The 7299-nt window shown below is 37.5% G+C and overlaps 1 long non-coding RNA gene across 2 annotated transcripts; it reads right to left on the bottom strand.

Annotated features, from left to right (window-relative positions):
• Positions 1 to 451: 451 nt before the first annotated feature.
• Positions 452 to 6166, bottom strand: LOC122693518. Of its 2 annotated transcripts, none has more exons than XR_006340934.1 (3): positions 6021 to 6166; positions 3327 to 3508; positions 452 to 527 (listed from the first exon to the last, which is right to left on the bottom strand). It is a non-coding gene; the product is annotated as an uncharacterized LOC122693518 (long non-coding RNA). The 2 variants fall into 2 exon arrangements; XR_006340935.1 differs by having other exon boundaries at positions 459 to 527; positions 3322 to 3508.
• Positions 6167 to 7299: the final 1133 nt, after the last annotated feature.

The following is a 7299-nucleotide window of genomic DNA, read 5'->3' as shown; positions in this document are numbered from 1 at the left end:
TATTCTATTAATGCCAGTAACAAAGCTGTGCAGAGATGATACAATGTTTATTAAGAAAACAAGATTTACTAATTTGTTTTAGTATTCTATTTCTTTTAAGCCGATTTAATGAGAACAGGCTTAACTTCTTGTTAACTTGTATGACCATCAGCAGTTTGACCGAGTTGAAGAACATGACTTGTTCGTAGTCTTCCTCATCAGCTCACTCCATCTACTAGCTTTAAAATTATTTAGTACAGAGCTCAAACATTGTCTAGGTGTTAATCCAGTGTTTTGCTTGATTATCTTGCAGGATCAATTTAAAAGTAAAAGTATGCCTGTATGGGTTGGAGCTCTGATCCCAACAGTCCATGTAGAAGCTTCCACTGAGAAAGGAAGGAGCTCACAGTTTACAGTTAAGAGAGGGCTTCCTGGGAAATAAACTGATTAGGAAGCCATGGTTTTGCTCTTGGGTTTGCAAGTCCAGGAGTTTCATTTTTCAGTTTACCCATGGGGCTTCCTAGGTGGCCCAGCGGTAAAGAATCCATCTGTCAATGCAAGAGATACAAAATACATGGGTTTGATCTCTGGCTCTGGAAGGACCTCAGAGAAGGAAATGGCAACCCTCTCCAGTATTTTTGCCAGGAAAAAATCATGGACAGAGGATCCTGGTGGGCTATCATCCATAGGATTGCAAAGTGTTGGACACAACTAAGCAGCAGGCGTGATATAGCATAGGTAAGCTGACTCAGGAGGATAAATGTATGAGACGCACAAACAAAGATAAAGAATCTTGAAAGCATCACAATAAAAAAAAAGTCTTGGTATATACAGGGGTTCTTTCATAAAATTATTAGAGGATTTTGTAGCAGAAACATTACAAGCCAGAGGGAGTAGGATGATACAGTCAGAGAGCTGAAAGAAAAAAAAAAAAGCAACACTTGCCAACCAAGAATGCTAAATGGAGCAAAACTGTCCTTCAAAAATGAAGGAAAAATAAGGAACTTCCCAGATAAAACCTGAGGGAGCTCATCACTGCTAGGCTTGCCTTAACAAGAGTTGCTAAAGAAAGTCTTTCAAGTTAAAATAAAAGACCCTAGGCAGGAACACAAAAGGATATAAAACTCTCCCTGGTAAGGGAAGTATATAGATAAATACAGAATCCTTTAATGGTGGTACATAAATCATTTTCAATTCAGATATAGAGCTTAAATTATAAAAATATACTTATGAAATATGTTAATGGGTTAAAAATATTTTTAAAAAGATGAATTTTTGACATTGATAACAAAGGAGTGGTGAAGACTTAAAGAAGTAGAGTTGTTATGTCACTGTACTTAATTTGTTATCAGTTTAAAATTGATTATTTTAGTTATAATATGTTTTATATAATCGGTAAAGAAAATACCTGTAGAAAATGCACAAAAGAAAATGAGAAAGGGATCAAAGTCTGTCATTGTATAAAAATAAACCACAGAGAAAGGCAGTGAGAGGAAAAGAGGGACAACATAATTATACAACATACAGAAAACAATAAACAAAATGACAATATAAAGTTCTTTTCTATCATCAATTACTTCAAATATAAATGATTTAAACTCTCCAGTCAAAGGACATAGAGTGTATGAATGGGTGAAAAACAAGGTCAAATTATATACTATTTAAAAAGAGCATATATGTTCTTTAGATATAAGGACATGACTAGGCTGAAAGTAAAAGAATGGAGAAATATATATGAAGCAAATGGGAACCAAATGAGAATAGGGATGGCTATGCTTATATCAGACAAAATAAATTTTAAGTAAAAACTGTTATAAAATACAAAGAAAGACATTATGTAATCATATATAATCAATTCACCAGGAAGACATAATGCTTGTAAATACTTATATTCATAGTAGCAGAGGATCCAACTACATGAAGTAAACATTGACACAATTGAAGGGGGAAATAGTGCAAAGTAGCAGTAGATTGCCACACTCTACTTTTAGTAATGGGTAGGTCAATCCAACAGAAGATCAGCAAGTGAACAGAGGACTTCAACAACGCTATAGACTGTTGGACCTAATAGACATATACAGAATATCTCAACCAACAAGAGCAGAATAGATATTCTCATGGACACATGGAACATTCTCCACATATTAGACAACAAAACAAAATAGCTGTCCTTTCTGCCTCCTTATATCTAGGCATATAAGGCATCTAGATATATGCCTTATATCTAGAAAGGCAGCTCCTTTCTGCCTCCTTATGTCTAGTAAGAGAATCACTAGCCCACTTCAACTGGAAATGTACCAAAAAGATAATGGGAATATAGTTCAGTCAAACAGGCAGTTTACAAAGTCAACAGTCATGCATTAAGTCTATAGAGTTCTATGTAATATGCTTCTTATATTCTCATTTTCACAACTGCAGATTCAACCAAACATAGACCAAAAATATATTTTAAAAAATCAAGAAAGTTTCTGAAAGCAAAACTTGAATTTGCCCTGCACCAGGAACTATTTATTTTTTTTATTTCAGAATTTACTATTTACTATTTATTTCAAAATTTACCTTGTGTTTACAACTATTTGCATAGCATCTACATTGTATTAGGCATTATATTAATAAGTAATCTAGAGATAAGTTTAAGTATATGGGAGGATATGTGTAGGTTATATGCAAATACCACATGATTTTGTATGATGAGTTTGAGCATCTGTATGGGGTCCTGGAATGAGTCCCCGAGAATTTCAAGGGACAATTGCATTTTGTTCTCTTTTCTCGCCTTACATATTCTCCTGGCCACCTCAGTCTTCTCTATGACTTTGACTACCATGTCTATATGAATATTCCCCAACTTTATATTCCCAGCTTGGATGACTATAGTCTTCTCTATAGTCTTAGATAACCAAGATGCTGATAGACATCACCTCGATATCTCACTTAATCTTCAATTTGTTCAGGCTGAATTTGTCTCTTTCCTCTTTGTCTCATTTTGGTTAACAGTACCATTATGTACCTAGCACTCAAACCAGAAATCTTCTAGTCATTCCTTATAGTTTTCCTTCTCACACACATATGACTAGTGAGTACTAGTCCCATTTACTCAATTTCTCCTAAATTTCTACTGCTATTATTCTGATTCAAACCATTATTATCTTGCATATAGATCAAGGCAACCATCTCCTGCCCCCTACCCTCTCCTGTTACCCCATCCTTCTTTGTGCTTTAAGAATAGAAACCAGATATATTACTCTTCTATTGAAAGCCCTTCACTGATCCCCTTTAAGATAATGGGTGAAATCCAAATGTTGCATAGCTTAAACCATTCTCAATAATCCGACTATGACCTACCTTACCTGTAATCATGTTTGGAGCTATTATATTTGCTTCCTTTTTTAAGACTCAGACTGGACCTATTTTATTATTACTCCTTCCCTGGAGGTTCTCATTCTGCAGCTGGAAGAGAAAAATCTTTCTTCTCTCTTGATGGAGTTATCAGCATGTGGGACTCTAACTCCCTGTGTTCGTGTTCTTCACCCTGTAGAGAGATCCCGGCAGAGTGAAAAAGAACAAACAATAAGATGCAAAACAAAGAAGAGATTAGAGACAAAGATGGAGAAACAGAGCACTAACAGAAGTTGTGTCTCTGGATCCCGTTGCCCTAAAGATTACTGTTGACTTTCTGCAGTTCAGATTTCTCTTATATGTTTAAGTTCACTTGAGCTGTATTTCTCTTGCATCAGAGTAGTGATTTATATACATAATTGAAACTCATACATTCAATGTGTAGCCATAAAGTACCACATGAACACATTCCCATTATATGTCACTGTGTCTGATACAGCATTTCTCTTCATTTTTTAAGTGAATGAGCTTGAAGAATAATTCTTCAAGATTCTGTTTAAACATCAAATCTTACCAAGTTACTTCTTGATAACTTCAGATTAAGCTGACCATTATATTTTGAGAGCCTCTTCATACATACAGAATTTACCCTTTTATATTTATTCATATCCTTTATTAGGTGGTAAAATTTTGGAAAAAAGGGACCCTTCCTTCTTCATTTTTGTCATTGATCATAGTGTCTGAGATAGAGAAAGTGCCAAATTAATATTTGTTAAATGATGGATGATTTTGCAATTTATGTTTACTATTTTAAATAGGAATTATTTTTGTGTTTGGGGATGTTTTATCAATTTGCTTTTGGACATACTTGTAGGAACCTTCATATTATCACTTTATTTATACACTATGGGAACAAAGAAAGGAACAAATGCTATTGCTTTCATTTTATACAAAGTATAAATAAGTCAATTTATAGTATTTTGTCAACATGTAAGTTAGAAAAATAAATGGGATTAAACCAAAAGGAAATCGCCCTTAGGACATAGGTTCCTAAGCATTGTGAAGTGAGACTGATTAACAAGCAGCAATCCAGTGGAGACTAAGCCAAGTGTTGAGGTAAAGCCCTTAGAGTAGATACCCTTACAATTGGGCTTCCCTGGTGGCTCAGACCGTAAAGCGTCTGTCCGCAATGCGGGAGATCCGGGCTCGATCCCTGGGTTGGGAAGATCCCTGGAGAAGGAAATGGCAACCCACTCCAGTATCCTTGGCTGGAGAATCTCATGGATGGAGGAGCCTGGTAGGCTACAGTCCACAGGGTTGCAAAGAGTCGGACACAACTGAGCAACTTCACTTCACCCTTACAATTATCAATTTTTTTTCCATTTATTTTTATTAGTTGGAGGCTAATTACTTTACAATATTGTAGTGGTTTTTGCCATACATTGACATGAATCAGCCATGGATTTACATGTGTTCCCCATCCTGATCCCCCCTCCCCGCTGCCTCCCCATCCCATCCCTCTGGGTCATCCCTGTGCACCAGCCCCGAGCACATGTCTCACGCATCCAACCTGGACTGGTGATCTGTTTCACACTTGATAATACACATGTTTCGATGCTGTTCTCTCAATTTCAAATCTGGTATGTGCAATCACCAGACTTAAGCCTCATATTCATTTTTCAAAGATTAACAACAATAAATTGATGTACCTATACACAACTGGGGCTTCTGTCATAGCTCAGTTGGTAAAGAATCCCACTGCAATTCAGGAGATCCTGGTTCGATTCCTGGGTCGGGAAGATCCCCTGGAAAAGGAAAAGCCTACCCACTCCAGTATTCTGGCCTAGAGAATTCCGTAGACTGTATAGTCCATGGGGTCGCAAAGAGTTGGACGTGGCTTTCACTTTCATACACAATTGTTCGTAGAAAGCTCTGTAACTTCCCAATTTAAGTCTGTTTTCTAATATTCAAAATAAAACTCCAAGTCAGTTTGCATGAACTTGCATCAGACAGCCTCTGTGTTTCATTTTCAAATTATGTTGTATTGTTCACTTCAACCAACCTCCAAAAGCAATTTTAGTAATTTAATATTATTTTATTTTACTTGAGATAAAACAACCTCCGAATTGATAAATAGATGTACATAATTCTAGCCAACTAGATTGATAGCAAGTAATTGTAAACAGTATTTTAATTCTAATAGAAATATATATATATATATATATATATGTATGCTTAGTTGCTCAGTCATGTCCAACTCTTTGCAACTCCACAGACTGTAGCCGACCAGGCTCCTCTGTCTGTGGGATTCTCCAAGCAAGAATACTGGAGTGAATTGCCATGCCCAGGGGATCTTCCCAACCCAGGGGTCAAACTCCGGCCTCCCGCATTGCAGGGAGATTACTGAGCCACCAGGGAAGCCCAAGAATACTGGATTGGGTAGCTTATCCCTTCGTCAGGGAATCTTCCCAACCCAGGAATCAAACTGGGTTCTCCTTCATTGCAGGCGGATTCTTTATCAGCTGAGCTACCAGGGAAGCTCACATATATGTACACACACACACACACACACACACACATATATATATATATATGTATATATTCAAAAGTTTTTTATAATTTTAAAATATTGTCCTCTGTCTTAAGCCAGGTTGCTTCAACAAAAATACTGGGTGGCTTATAAACAACAGAAATTCATTTCTCACAGTTGTGGAGGTGGGAATCCCACGATCCAGGCTGGCAGGTTTGAAGTTTGGTGAGGGCCTGCTTTCTGGTCCATAGGTGACTATCTTCTCACTGTGGCAGAGGGGAGCAAGAGAGCTCTCTGAGGTCTGTTTTGTAAGGGCACTGATCCCATTCATGAAGGCGCCATCCCCGTGCCCTAATTACATGCCATGGGCTCCACTTCCAAATACCATCCCCTTGAGAGTTAGACTTCAGTATATGAATTTTGGGGAGCACAAACATTCAGTCCTTAGCAGTTTCTGATCTATCATTTACTGAGAAGCTGCATGAAACTCTGCCCCCATTTGTATGGATTGCTGAACGAGTATTGTCATTCTATCCGTTTTAAATTTCATATATTTTGAAGCAATGAAATTGAATGAAATGATTTTTGACATTTTATGTTTCCAGATAATTGTTCCTTTTATTCTTATAGTGTCCACCTTTCTCCCTAGCAACGAATATTCAACCATTCCTTATCATAATAGCAAATGATTATTTAGTGCTTCAAATGACTAGATGGGCTTCCCTGGTGGCTCAGCGGTAAAGAATCCACCTGCAATGCAGAAGATACGGGTTTGTCCCTGGGTTGGGAAGATTCCCTGGAGAAGAAAATGGCAACCCACGCCAATATTCTTGCCTAGGAAATCCCGCTGATGGAGAGCCTGCTGGGCTGCAGTCCAGTGTCACCAGGAGTCCAACATGACTCAGCGACTACACCAACCGCCGTATATTTGCAGGTTTACAGAGAGTTTTAGCCCCGTAATACAATGCAGTGCTGAGTTTGATGGAATCATAGCATAAAATTTTCTTCATTGATTTTCACAAAAAGCTGTGAATCAAACCAGTTCTTTCACTCATCTGTACTCAACACCATTGTGTCCATTTTCCTTTCTTTTGAGGTTTTTAGCCAAAAAAGAAAAAAAGATCTAGGACCATCTGATTTTAACCCCATAGGCAGAGATGACCATTTACATCGATGAACTCGGATTCTTTCCTTTGGTTGCTGTTCATCAGTCACTCAGTCGTGTCTGACTCTTTGTGACCTCATGGATTGCAGCACTCCAGGCTCCCCTGTCCTTCACTATCTCCTGGAGTTTGCTCAGAATCATGTCCATTGAGTGGGTGATGCTGTTTAACCATCTCATCCTCTGCCATCACTTTTCCTTTTCCTATAGGAAAGCTGAAAATCTTTGAAAAATCTATTTATAGAGCATAACATAACATTTCATTTTATTTAACCTGATAATTTGTTCCATT

This window comes from Cervus elaphus, chromosome 5 (genome assembly GCF_910594005.1).
Source record: "Cervus elaphus chromosome 5, mCerEla1.1, whole genome shotgun sequence".
In the NCBI taxonomy this organism is placed as follows: domain Eukaryota; kingdom Metazoa; phylum Chordata; class Mammalia; order Artiodactyla; family Cervidae; genus Cervus; species Cervus elaphus.
This window is presented reverse-complemented; position numbering and strand designations above follow the sequence as displayed.